The sequence below is a fragment of the Canis lupus genome, chromosome 10 (assembly GCF_048164855.1).
Source record: "Canis lupus baileyi chromosome 10, mCanLup2.hap1, whole genome shotgun sequence".
Classification (NCBI taxonomy): Eukaryota; Metazoa; Chordata; class Mammalia; order Carnivora; family Canidae; genus Canis; species Canis lupus.
This window is the reverse complement of record NC_132847.1, coordinates 73,342,864-73,357,900: the sequence shown is the minus strand read 5'-3', so window position 1 is coordinate 73,357,900 and position 15,037 is coordinate 73,342,864. Positions and strand designations below refer to the sequence as shown.

The 15,037-nt window shown below is 39.6% G+C and overlaps 1 long non-coding RNA gene across 1 annotated transcript in view; it reads right to left on the bottom strand.

The window, feature by feature from the left end:
• Positions 1-15,037, bottom strand: part of LOC140641949 (uncharacterized) — a 78,431-nt gene that overhangs the window by 62,524 nt on the left and 870 nt on the right. The window lies entirely within an intron of this gene.

Below are 15,037 nucleotides of genomic sequence, written 5' to 3'. Positions count from 1 at the left end.
ATGAGTCCTCCTTTGGAATCAAATATGGAAGTTTTAAGAGGTCACCTGCCATGATTCACGCCCTTTGCAATTGCTGAAATCCAGGTACTGGTTTTATAAATTGAATTGCATCCCCCTAAAATCCACATGCTGATTTTTCAAACCTCAGTACCTAAGTTTGTGAACTTTTTCATAAATAGTCACTGTAGAGATTGTTAGTTAAGATGTGGTCATGCTGGAGTAGAGTGGGTCCTTGATCTAATATAATTGGCATCCTCATAAAAAGGAAAGTTGGACAAAGATATACACACAAGAAGAATGCATTGGAAGATGAAGACAGAGATTGGGATGAAGCTTCTACAAGCCCAGGGATTCCAGATTGCCAGGAAGCTACCAGAACCAAGGGAGAGTGGCAGGGAGCCAATTCGCCCTCAAAGCCCTCGGAAGAAACCAACCCTCCTGACACCATAACCTCACACTTCCAGCCTCCAGATTAGTAAGACAATACATTTCTGTTGTTTAAACCACCTTGTTTGTGGTACTTCATAACGGCAGCCCTAGGAAATTAATATAACTGGTATGTGTAATTCTCGATGACATTACCTAACTCTACCAAGGAATTGAAGATGAACCAAACAGGAGGTAACCAGAAGTTCTCTCAAAACACTAGAATATTAGACATTGAAGGGCTCTGACCTTAAAACCATTAAGATGATCAATGATTCTCAAACATGGTTGTGTGTTGGAATCATCTGGGGAATTTCAAAAATAATGATGCCTGTATTATATCTCAGGGATCCTGGCTTAATTAATCTTGGGTGCCTCCTGGGCATTAGTCTTTTACAAGTACCCGGGGAGAGCCTAATTTGCAGCCAAGGTTGAAAACCAGTCTTGTAGATTTTAGATTATCTTCTCCATTTAACAAGTGAGGAAAAGAAGTCTCAGACAGGGGAAGGAATAATTTCCCAGGTCACATTGTTAATGACTCCAAGAGGTGAGAAGTAGCCCAGACACCTTGACTTTCAGTTCACCGTTCTCATGGGGCGGCACTGTGTCCTTTTGTTTCTAGATAAAGAGTGTAAGTACTAATTTCCATTTCTCTGGGCATCCTCTAGTACCAGGCAAATGGGGACCTTGGCCTTTGGTGTCTAGGGAAAAGTGTCAACCTCAACATGGGCACAGTAAATTTATAAGATCATTTCACACATCTCTCATTATATTTCTTCACAGCAAATCTATAATATTAATTGGGGCAGTTATATTCCACCTTTCAAATATTTATTTATTTATTTTAGAGAGAGAGCATTAGTGGAGAGAGGCAGAGGGAGAGAGAATCTCAGGCAGACTCTGTGCTGAGTATAGAGCCTGACAGGGGGCTCAGTCTTGCAACCCTGATACCATGACTTGAGCCAAAACCAAGACTCAGATGCTCAACTAACTCTGTCACCCAGGAGCCCTTGTTTTAACTTTTAGGGAGAGAATGAGTAAGCACAGAGAAATGAGACAGGGCCCCAAACCACATCATTGGTTAAAAGCAGAACCAGGATTTAAACAGGTCTTTTAAAACTATCCAAATATCCTTTCATACTTTCCCACTGAGAAGTTAAACTGTCTTGATACAATTTTGGTTTAAAATCTTTCTAAGCACCGTTTATCACTTCCCTGCCTCCAAGGGAAGAATTTTTGAACATAAGTATACTGGATTCAACTCAAATGGTTGTAGTCCATTCTTTCCAAGAGATAAATATCTTGCATGAACTCTGAGCCTTCATTTCATATATGCTGTCTTAAGACTCAAAGTAATGGTAGAGAGTCTCTGTCCATCATGATATTAGAGGAATACACAAAGAAGTGAAATGCTGCCATTTTCCATCTAAAAATAGACTTGTTACCCTCGTATAAGCTGACCATCCTAGTTCTCATCTCAGTCACCTCCACTGCCACTTCACAAAGATATCTAACTAGAGCTACTTGATTTCTATCTGTAATTCTAATAGTACTCTAAGCTAATCTTGATAGTAGAGAGAATCCAGACTTTGTACTTATGCAGGTATAGATCCAACATTCAAGTTCTGGCTCCTGTGTTCACTAATTATGGAACTGTGAGGAATCAAGTAATTTAAGCTTTAATTTTCTCAACTGGATAATGGAAAGAGTAATGCCTATTGCAGAATAGTCTGATAAATATATTGTGATCATGTATTGATATATATATATATATATAATTTATTGAGTCTTCAACAAAGTCGGTTTGAATCCTTTTCCCCAAATGAGAAGCTAAACACAATGGATATAAGACAGTCATGGTGGATCCTGCTTTGCACCATTACATGAACTGACCATATTCCCAAGCACTATCTTGTAATTTCTTGCTTGACTGCTTCCCAGTTTGGGGACTTGGTTTCTTTGTACCAGATCCAGACTTCTCACTAATCCTTCCAGTGACTTAAATTTTGCCCATGATTCAGCTCTCAGCTCTTGCTTCTGTTACCTCTCTGAAACATCATCTATCTTATTTCATGTTCTTCTTCCTTTCTCTTAAATTCCTTTCCCTTCATATTAGATGCCCCTAGTCATAATAATCTGACTAGGCCAATGTTATTTCCCAGAGAAAAAGAATATGAATGGTGGAACATTTGTAGGATGAAAATTCCCCAGCTCTTGAGGAAGAAGACTTCAAACCAAAGAGTAAGGTAAACATGGTGGGACTCAGAAAACCAAAGGAGATTAATTCTCATATCGTTGAGGATCAAGTACTTAGAATAACATTCTGGTCATGTTATTAAAAATGGTAGAGGTGGCCTTTGATCTCTGTTGATAGATACCATTCTCCTCCTAAGGAACCTCTGAACCTCTCTTCTATTATTGTAAGCTAACCTGGAGAAAGTAATCGCCGTGGCCTGACCCTCAGGGATTGCAGAGCTGGAAAGTGATGCTTGTAAAAATGTGATCTTTGAAATCTTGCAATTTTACTTGATTCATTGAAAAAATGCAAGCAACTATTTTTAGATAAAGCTCATTATTTGCATGAACAGCCTCAACAATATCCATATATCTTTTTCTGCTTGGTATAAAGACCATAACATTGAGAAATCTACATATAAAACAAAGAATGTTAGAACTACATTTTATGTGGGACATTCTATGGGCCAAGCATTTTTTGAATCCTCATAATACCTATAACAAAATACATGTTATTCTTGTTTTATAGATGAGGAAACTGAGGTTTAGAGAAAATAAATAATTTATTCAATGCAAGTTAGCTCTCAGCCCAGAACCCCTTCAGGAAAGAATAAGATAGAGATTCAGCACTATTTTTATCTATATACCTGTAGTTTTCTCCATCCTGTTACCACATTTGTAAAAGTACAGGATGCATTCATCTAGAAAACCTCTTTAAGCCCCAATGTTTTATTATTCTGATGCAAATACTTCCAGTCAAAGCAAGCAACTACTGCTGAAGGGAAGGAATTAACACCCCACAATTAATACTCCATTTCATTAACAATTAGATATGTTAAATGCCATTCAATTTGTTTGCACCATCAAGTCCTGGGAAGGTGCCCATGCTTCTTGCAACTTTCCAATAACTCTCTATCACCAACTAAGTTAATTTCCCAAAGAGGCAGGCATCAGATTTTAATACCCAATCTTTAATATTCTCTAGCCCTTGGGCCACTGGTGGACCTACGTGAGCTGGTGTTGTCAGCTGCTTTCTGAATTCAAGTTAAGACTCTTCCTTTGGGTTAAGGGTGTGCTCTCCCTGCACCAGGAAGACCAACCCTAACACAGTCCAAGTATGGAGCTGTTCTTCTCCATGCCCACCTCTACCACACTCCCAGTGATTTTCAAGTGGCAGACACCATAAATTTATAAGAGGGTAGATTTTAAGATCCAATACATGTATCATCTCCACAATGAAGCTTATACCTACCCCTGTAGCCTGGAGTGAAGGGACCGTGGAACACCAAGTTTGGAAGACATGACAAAAACAGCAATAACACTAATAGCAGGGGCAGCAGGAACAGCATTCATTTATGCATTTACCACATGCCCAACACAGCAATCAATGCTTTCTATACAGGTGTGCCCTTAATCTTGACAACAACCCAATAAGGTGGGTATTATAGTTCCCCCCATTTTACTTTCTAGGAAATTGTTATTTATTATACCAGATATTGGTTGTTTATTACTACATACCAAATTACTCCCAAATTTAGAAGCTTAAAGCAACGAATATTATCTCAAATGGTTTCTGAGTGTCAGGAATCTGAAAGCATCTTAGGTGGGTGGTTCAGGCTGTGAGTCTCTCATGAGTTTACAATGAAGTATTAAAGTACAATGTATAAGTACAAGGCAGAGTGAAGTCATCTAAAGGCTCGACTGGGGCTGGAGGATTGACTCAGAAATTCAGTCACATAGCTGTAACAACTAGGTATCCTTGAAACATGGCATCTGGTTTCCTTCAGAGCAAATAAACCAAGAGAGGGAGAGACAGAAACTTCAGTGTCCTTATGACCTTTACTCAGAAGTAACACACCATCACTTGTGCAGTATTCTATTAATCATACTCCCCAACCCTGATATACTATGAGAGGGGACTACACAGGGAATACATACCGGGAGTTGAAGGTCATGGGGAGTCATCTTGGAGGTTTCCTATACCACAAGCTAAGGGTAAACAATTCACAGAATGGCAGGAAGGAAGGGGATTTACAAGCTAAAGTTATGTCTGACTTCATAACCCAGTCTTTTAATCCCATGTGGGCTACCTCCTTAAAGGTCATATACAATTTATCTTCTAGGGTCTATCAGTACCAATCAGAATTTGACCAGAGAAGCTGAACCACTAAGAGTGACTTGGCTCTAGGGACTTATTATAGGAAGTTGACCTTATATGGTTCTGGGTGCTGGTTGTACAGTCTGCGTAAGGTGGATTCTTTGGTAGGTATTTAGGTCTGAAGTGATGTGTGCATGGCAGGCAGTCAAAAAGGAAAAATAGACATGAAGAGAGGGAGACCAAGGATAACCTGGATCCTACAAAGACAAACTGGAACCTATAAGGATGAAATGGAACCTGTGTTGCACTTTTAATGCCTCCAGCCCTCCAAATCTAATGGAGTATGTGGGTCTTCTGCAGGAGAAGCAGGAGAAGCTGGTACCCTTCATCATGGGAAGCTAGAAAAGCTTAAGGAAATCTAATGGGAGCCGGAGGAATTGCGAGCCAGCCCTTGACCTGTGCCTCAGTGGAGACTGGGAGATAAGCAACACTGTTTGATCTGCAACAGCCCCTGGTATCCTACATAGACCTTCCATGTCCAAACAGGATGTGGTTACCACTTCACTTCCTCCTTTCACATGTTGTATAAAATGACTCTGGTGGCCCATAGTAACCCTCAATTACCCAGGGAAAGGGATCCTTGGAAAATCAGTACTTAGATAGCAGGATTAACATGGTACAAACCCACCATACTATCACTTCTGCTTTGTTGCCCGTCTCCATCTCCACCTACAAACCCATTTATGCATCATATCCATGTGCATATGCCATAATCTAGTAAGACCCCAAACACATCAAGCCTCTTCATGTATCCATGTTTTTGTAGATACCAATTTCTCTGTCTGGAGTAGTTTACTCCCAGCCAGGACCAACTTTATGAGCATGAGATATGTGCAGAGCCCAGAGTTTGGTTTCATGTTCAGCACGTCAGCCCTCTTTCCAGCATCAGCACCAACATCCCAACTGCAGGACAGCTCTTTACTGCCTCAAGAAGCCAACTGTGGACAGCTTCGAAGAGCTGCGATTGTTAAAAAATTCTTCCTCATGAAGAAATCTAAGTTCGTCTACATTTATCTTCACATAGAGTCTCTACACTGGTCATAATTTCACCCAGCTAGCACAGAAAAAAATGAATCTGCTCCCCTAATGATATTCTTCAGGTATGCAAAGGCAAAAATCATGTGCTACTTATAATTCTGCTTATATTTGCATATTTAAGTGTCTCTGTAGCCTGGATTCATATCTAACATATCTTTGTGTTTATTCACAGGGCCTAAGAGTTCTTAGGCTGGTGGCAGATTTAGGCTGTCCAGGGTTGGGGAAACTAAATGATTTGGCTTCCCTCCCCCGGGGTGTTTCTCATTCTCCTGAAGGCTATTCTTTTTTCATGGTGATGAAGTACCACAAAAGAGAAGACAAGCCCACTTAGCAAGTTCTTTCTTAGTCTCTGTTATGCCACATCCCACTGGCCAATAGGGTGTCAACCATCCTGGTGTTTCTGACTGAGGGATGTCCCTCCGCCTGAGGAGCCTCTCCCAATGTGAGATCTTCAATACTAAAACCAAGACATTCCAGAGCAAACCAGGAAAGTTGAACACCTGCCCAGTCACACAGTTTGGTTCAGAATCAGAGTGGGAGGCACTGCAAAGCGATTGGACTAAAGGGTATAGATTTGAAGGGTGAAGAATTGGGGCCATTAGTGTAATCAATCTACTGCTGTTGGGCTACATATTTTCCACATCACTTCTAACAGTGTTTAGATCAAATTGGTGCATGTTGTCTTCATTCTGTTTTAAACTAAAAAGATCCCAAACATAGCCAAGAAAAATGGAAGGCATGTTGCTAAAAAAAACACAGTAAATTTTTATTTTTTGAAAAATCCTCATATAGCTATATTTCAAGTTGATAGCAGAGGTCTCTTGGTCAGCTGCTCCCTAGAGCATTCCCAAAACAAACCTATGTACTTTCCAATTAAGCCCAGGTGAACTTAGCCCTGACCTGTAGCTCTGAGCGTCAGTGCAATGCCAAAACCACTAGATGAAAAATGTAAAGCGCAGCAAGCTGGATTTTGTTTTTGTTTTTATGTTTTGTCTCCACTATTTCAAGCAATGTTTGATTGGGTTTTCTCTCCAGTCAGGTCAAACTCCTCCTGCATGATGACCTGGTGAGCAGAGCCTTCAAGACTTCATCAGCTACTGCCACCTACCTAACTCACTTATTTCTCTCATATTGACGCTGCTCTTAACAGGAAGTGCTGCTCAGTCAGTCAGTCATTCATCACCCACTTAATGAGCACCTGTTATTGAGTAGCTATGATGCTAAACTGAAGGAATACGAGAATGAATAAGTAAACCAATGACTTCAAAGAAGCAGAGATAGGTTTCTAAACAGATAATGAGGGCAAATGTTTATATAAGGTAAATGCAAAGGATACCACCATAGAGATGTGTGTAAAGTAAATGTAAGGGACAGGGCTGCTGTCTTTGCCTAGATAAGTCAGGAGAGATTTCAGAGATTAAATGCCCTTGGACTAGGTCTTGGAGGACGATTAGAAGCTCACTTGTCATAAAGCAGAGCAGTTAAGAACATGGGCTTTAAAGTCAAACCAGGTTTGGAATGATACTCTGCCACTGGCTATCTTTGTGCCCTTGGGTGAGTTAATTAACTTCCCATTTTCCATTTCAATTTTCTCATAAGTAAAATGGTCTTTTAAGAATTACACAAGAGGTAATTATGTGTGTGGGTATATATATGTACACCCACAAATGGTACTTAGCACTATGCTTCTAGGAGAGAGATCACTCATAGCATAGCTATTTCCATTGCAGTTACTTCTGATTGAGAAGTGGCAAGAGTGGTTTGAGCAGAACATTTCAGAGAGAGAAAACACCAAGTTCAGGAGCATGGAAAAGCGAGGTTTGTTCTTGGAATTAAAAAAAAAAAACAAAAGTCTGATTATGGCTTTGGGGGTCATGTGTCAAGATCCATGTCAGCTTTATAGATTGTTAAGGCAATGAAGGAGTTTGAAGAGGTAACTGAGTGAAGGATCGTGAATGTCACGTCAAGGGGGCCGATCAGTAGACACTAGCAAGAGGTCCACCTACTGATCCACTAGAATTAAAGAGGGTGCGTAAGTGCAAGGGTCATATCCGGTTTACCTCTTCTCCTGGGGACCTAACAGAGTGCCTTCCTGGGTGTAGATGCCCCATGAATATCAGAAATGAGCAAGTGAGTGAGTGGAGTGGCATCTGGAAGGCTATTAAACAGAACTTGCTGCAGCCACCCAGATAAATACCAACCGTTTGACTAGTGTCAATGGCAACAGTGATATTTTAAGAAAAAACTGGGAGACAGAACTGTTAGGATGTGGTCACTCACTGTTTGTGAGTAGTGAGAAGAAGAAGGACGTCGAGGGTGATCCACTGTAGCGTGGATCTTTAGGCAGTACCCCAGAGCAGCAGAATTATAGTGAACTACCCCTCCTTTGTATGTCCGGTTGAAATGCTTTGCCATATTTGTGTAGAATACTGTTGAGGGAATTTTATGGTATCATAGATTTGCAAGCACTTTCTAAGTTGTAAGCAACTCTGTGGTGGTGAAAGGTACTCACTCACAGAGAGGTTGATTGCTCATTATGTGCCCAGCATAATTCTAGGTGTGAGGAATATATAGCATTAAGTAGACAATGACTCGTTGCTCATGGAATTTGCATTGTACTGTAATTACTATAATTACTGCTGAGAATCATATGTGCTTCTCCACTCCATAAGAACTAACGTAACTCTTTCATTGTAAAAAGAGTTTTCTAGACAGAATTTCACTTAATTCTTATAGAAGCCTCAAAATAAGTATATAATTCCCATTTTGAAGATGAGAAAATTGAGACATACTATTTAAATAGCATGTCAAGGGGGATCCCTGGGTGGTGCAGCGGTTTAGCGCCTGCCTTTGGCCCAGGGCGCCATCCTGGAGACCCGGGATCAAATCCCACGTCGGGCTCCCGGTGCATGGAGCCTGCTTCTCCCTCTGCCTATGTCTCTGCCTCTCTCTCTCCCTCTCTCTCTCTCTGTGACTATCATAAATAAATAAAAATAAAAAAATTAAAAATAAATAAATAAATAAATAAATAAATAAATAAATAAATAAATAGCATGTCAAGGTGCACATTGTTACAAAGTGGTTAAAACCAAGATTTGAAACTAAGCAGGGAGGAGGTCATAATGGACTGTTCCGGGGCGGGGGACAGTATAGGAAAACTACAGTTTAGAAAGCTTTCGTATTAAAAATGCATATTTGGGAACTAAACTAATTTTGTTTTCATAATATAAGCTATAAATATAAAGCTCAACCAATCTTCTCAGGGGCATGGGTTTAAAAGACTAGGGAGGGCTTCTAGATAAAAGATTGATGAGGCTTTCATAAGGACCCTTCCTGGTTAAGAACCTCAGCCACTTACATTTCAACCTAAAACTATTAAAAACAGCATCTCAACAACCCCATGAAGTTAAATACCCTTGTTAAAGTGATCACATATATTTCAGTTAAATAATAGCCGTGGGAGAGGGCAATTAGCAGATGCGGTCAGGAGAGAAAAAGATATGTTTTCAGATGAGATTGGAAATGAGATGGAGAGTCAATGAGGCAGAAATATACAAGACACTTTTTTTCCCGTGAAGTTTCTTGAATTCTGTTACTAATGATACCTTAAGATTCGGAGGGCTGTGACCGGAAAAGACACATCATGATCAAGGAGGTTCAAGGAGACTGGCTCAAAGCCTAACCGCCATTGCTTTCTGCCCAGCTCTTTCTTGAGAGTGGCATTCTTGCCTCATCTGGTTGCATTTGTCTATCACTTGAACTGAGGAGGAATCAGGCACTATGTTAGGGTACCTCGTGCGAAGGGAAGAGGGTACAAGTGTGCTCCCACCAAAGGGAAGGAAGACACCAAGCCAGGGACAGCAAACGAGGCAGTCGGCTCAGATTCTTTCCCCCGATTCCTGCAAGTGAGTTCAGTCTCCACCACTATTTTGTCATCGTTTAGGATTTGGGCATTATTTGGTCTTCTCTGTAGCTGCAGAGATGCAAATACCCATTTGTGGTCTTTCGCAGGGTAGGTATGCTATACTTCTAAGTACGAAAAGCAGAAGGAAGATGGTAGTCATCTCTGTGGGCCCACGAACAGGGTATAAATTTGTGTTCTTATGAACGGGGTGTAAATTCTGACCCCTTCATTTACTCACACTTGTCCATCTTGTTCATCACTGTATCCAGTGAACCAAGAATATTTCATGGCAATTCAATAAATATTTGTTAGAAGATAAATGAGTGACCTTGAACAACTCTCTCTCGCTTTCCTTCTTGCACTCACTTGCTCTCGTGTGTGCTCTTTCTCTCTTTGTCCTCATGATAGAAACCCATTAAGAATATAATTTGAAGCATTGGATGAAATAACATGTAAAAATCTGACCCAGGCCCTGATCCACAATAAATATTTTAAAAATCTCATTTCCCTTCCTCTAATAATTGCAAAAGTTCAAGTCCCAGCTATGCTATGTACTAGCCCTATCCTTGACCGGATCAATCACTATCTCTGAGACTTGATTTCCTCCTTGCTACAAAGGGAAGGACAAAGCTGTTTCATTCACCTCTCAGGGTTGCTCTAAAGATTACACGAGTTTATGGAATTGGACACATTAGTAAGTGGTAAATTGCTATTTAACTTTTTCTTATCACTATTCCAATCATGATTTTAATAATTTGGGTCAAATTCTCTCACTGGAGATACATCTTCCTTCAGTTGTAGGAGCATCTGCCTAGAGTGATTATTTTAAAAACCCACTATATTTTTCTTAACTAAGTCTATCTCTAAGAAGCTGGATGCTTTCTACTATATCTAATTGCATAAAGCAAAAGATCCTAAATGAATTTATGTGGCCTCAAGGAGCATTATTAATGGGGTTCTTCTGGGACCCCTTCTAGGGGTCCCATCTAAGGATGTAATTTTGGAAGCAATTTTCCATGAAACTGCTTATGGTGTACATCCATATAAATTTGAGCCTATCTGGTGCAATTTTCATTTACTCCAATGATTGCATTATTTTTCAATAAATAACTTTAAGAGGAAGAGATGCATTTATCTATTGAATGTGTCTGGAAAACATACTTCAAACTGACTTATCAGATAAACGTTTCTATGAAGGTTCCCATTTTATATTTACCTTCACTGATATGCTACCACAGAGGCTTTTACAACTGAGTAACGAAAAGGTCTGGGTCACTGAGTTGTTTTTAGTTAGCACTGAAACATACATCAACAAAAGGAATTACATCTCACCCCATTTTATGACCGGACAGACTAACATAGCAAGTGGCTTAAAAGATGGATTTTTGGAACCAGGCAGACCCAGTTTTGAATTTCAGATCATCCCTACACAGAGGGATTGCCCCGAGCTTTAGTTTTCCATACTTAAAAAAAAGGTATGGTAATATTATTCTCCAAAGGTCTCCCATGGTGGTTGTCAGAATGAAAAGCTAAAAATGTAGGTAAAGTGCTTAGCATGATGCCGGGCAGGAAGTCCACTTGCTAAAGGACCGATGCACACGGTATCCTCACAGGGTGTCCATGCCGCACAGAGCCCAAATAAAGGGTGTGTTGTTTGTGTGTGTGAGTGAGACCTGAAGTCTAAAATGGTTATGTGATAGTTCCAAGTGAATCCAGAGCCACACAATTAATTAAGTAGTTATGCAGGAAGCAGGATGAGCTTCAAAGGACCTTGGACATGACTCAGACCAGCCTCTTGTAATTCAAGTGAGGAAACTGAAGTATTGAGACGATAAATGACTTGCCATAACTAGTGGAGGTGACAAGGCTAGACTATTAGGCTTCTTAAACACTCATTCAATATAATTTCATTAAAGCATTCCTTCTGGAGCACCTGGCTGGCTCAGTCAGTTAAGTATCTGCCTTCAGCTCTGGTCATGATCCCAGGGTCCTGGGATCAAGCCTTGCGTCCAGCTCCCTGCTCAGTGGAGAGCCTGCTTCTCTCTCTGCCCCTCCCTGTGCTCATGCTTGTGCTCTCCCGAGAGAGAGAGAGAGAGAGAGAGAGAGAGAGAGAGAGAAGAAAGCAAGCATTCCTTCTCCCAGAGTTCCACACAACCCTTTTGTCCGCCTGTCTGCCTTTAGCTTATCCTTATTCCATACATAGAGGTTAGAGTGCAGCTGTTTTCAGAAATAAAACCCACTATGTCATCGCAAATCATACATCTTTTTTTTTTTTTTTTGCTATTTTTCCCAAATCAGAAAGGAGGTGTTGGAGAGCATTTTCCATGTCTTCCACTTTCAGAAAACCAAAATGCCTCTCTCTCTCTGACGCTCTAGTGTGTACGTGTGTTCACACATGCACTCACATGCGCCTATGTCATGTCCCCTCTCAGTTGTATTAAGGTAGGTCAGCAGCAGCAGCAACGTATAGGCTGCTATATCTGTCCATTATCCTCAAAGTATCAGTATCAGGGATAATCATGGTGATGGTGTTGATCCCACAAATATTGGGTATTCATAGATGCTCTACTGTCTTACCCCTACAGCCAGCCAGGTTCTCTTAGCCTCAGTCAGCAAAATCCCCACGGCCACACTGCTATTGATTCCCATAACATGGTTCTCCCTCATGTCCCTCACGCTGTCATTAGGACAGTCTACACTTTCACTGCTTCCTTCCATCTGCAGATATTTCCAAATTAAACCAATCTGTCACCTTTTCTCTCTCATCCTTCAGAATCACACAAGTCATTTTATAATTTTCAAAAGACATTATTTCACCTCATTATAACTTATTATCTTATTCCCTTATCCACTCCTTGGCCTAACTTTTCCAAGAAAATTAATTAATATATTATTAGTCAAGCAATTTGCCTCTATGTCCTCCCCAATAGCTTCCTTTAACTCTCCAAGGCATGGCTTATGCCCCTCTTCTCTGATATTAATCTCTCTCTCCAAGATAACAATGGTTGCCCATTGGTAAAGGCAATTGGCTTGTTTATCCTTTATTTATTTATTTTGCCTTGACACTGTTGATCACCCTGACCCCACTGTTCTCTAAATTTGAGCCTTGTATGGGAAAAGGTGCCCATGAAGGAAAAAAGTGAGACTGAACATTTACTGCTATGACTCACCCAGAATCCTAGCAAGGAAAAATACCAGCTTTCATAGACTGGTAAAATGATCCTCTGACTTAACCACGAACACTCTAGATTCATAGGCACTTTCTACTATCCAGGATTATCCCACAAATATGGTGACTTTTTTTTCAGTGTTCAGTTGTCTTCCGGCTTTCTTGACACTCATTTTGAAATCAAAGGATCTCGTTCCACATTAGAAAAACACAGCACTGATAGCTGAATCAGATCTTCTCAGTTTGTGTTTTGTTTGTTTAATTTCACTTTATTTTACTCTTATACAATCTATGTTAAAAATATTTTTCTCTAGAGGTGCTGGGCTGGCTCAGTCAATGGAGCATGATTTATGGTAGTGAATTCGAGCTCGATGTTGGGCTTAGAGCTTAGTTAAAAAAAAAAAAAGAAATCTTCAGTTTAATTTTGTTGGTAAGTGATTTCAACAGCTAGATTTTTGCTGTCTTGTTTGGATTTGTATGCCTGGGTTCTGTTTTACATCATATGGCCAGCCTGTCCAAACCACGATGGTTCGCGGCTCTCACCTGTAACAAATCAAATCAAATCATTGGTTTGCAAAGTTCTTAAAAAACAGAATCACTTTTCTAACAAGAATTTTTGTCCATGATATTGAGATTTTACCCACTTTATTTCCATTTTGTTTTGTTTTGTCAGAGGATATACTCAGTATAATGCACCATTACTTGGAATTATCTGAAATTCCATTTGGCCTTTTTCTGTCTGTATTGTTGGATGGAGACAAAGCTCATAAATATTTCACCCTCTTGGTGTACTGTTAGCTTTATTAATATGAAATATTATATTTTCACCCTGTTAGCTCTAAATTCCAGCTTATCTGACAGTAAGATAATTAGTCTTTCTTTTGGTTTATAAGACCCGGTGTATATGTTTTTCCTTTTTGTTTGAGAGAAATATTTCTTGTAAGTAGTATATCACTGGCTTTTTAAAATTAATTTATTTCCATTGTCTATTGTCTTTAAAAAAAAAAATTTCTTCCCTGCTCTGTTAAATTGATAGTGTTTCAGTTATTTTAGTGATTTCCTTAAATAGTGCCTGAACTTTTTTTTCTAGCAAAATCTGAGTTTAATCAGTATTTATAGCTTCCATCCATTCAAGAAACAAAATTTAGCTATGTTCTTGTCTCCAAGTTTTATCACCTGTTTGGTAGCATTTTAATTCCAGATTGTTATAGAAACTATGTATATATGTATATTTGCATGTCTAATCTGGACACCAGATGTTATTATTTTCTTTATTCATAAGTACTCATTACCTAGCATTACTTCCTTCTGTATTCATTTTTCTTTAAGTATATGTTCTAATCATTACTTTTAAATATTTTTGCTGGTGATTTCCTAAGTACTTGTCCATCTGTACATATCATTATTCTCTCTCACATTTAAATTATAATATATTTGGACATAGAATTATTTTTTCCATTGAAGTATAGTTGACATGCAATATTATATTAGTGTCAGGTGTACAACATAGTGATTTGACAATTATGAACATTACAAAGTGATCACCACAATAAGTGTAGTTACCATCTGTCATCATGCCAATTTTATGCAATATTGCTGACTATATTCCCTGTGCTGTACTTTTCATTCCCATGGCTTATTTATTTTATAGCTGGAAGTTTGTACCTCTTCATCCCCTTCACCTAGTTCATTCATCTCCCCATCTCCCTCCCCTTGAATATAGAATTCTTATTTTATTTTTATTTTTATTTTTTTTTTAAGATTTTATTTATTTATTCATGAAAGACACACACCCAGAGAGAGAGAGAGACAGAGACAGAGACACAGGCAGAGGGAAAAGCAGGCTCCATGGTGGGAGCCCCATGTGAGACTTGATCCCGGGTCTCCAGGATCACACCCCGGGCCTAAGGCAGGCACCAAACCGCTGAGCCCCCCAGGGATCCCCCAGAATTCTTATTTTAAATTTATTTTGTCATAGTCTGCCTACCATACCTGTGTATCCATGCTCCACGTTTCTTAGCTTCTGTTTTATGCCTCACACATCTCTATACCTTTCTGATGCTGTGACAGCTTTGGTTTTCCAGGCACCAGATGTTGTGATGGAATT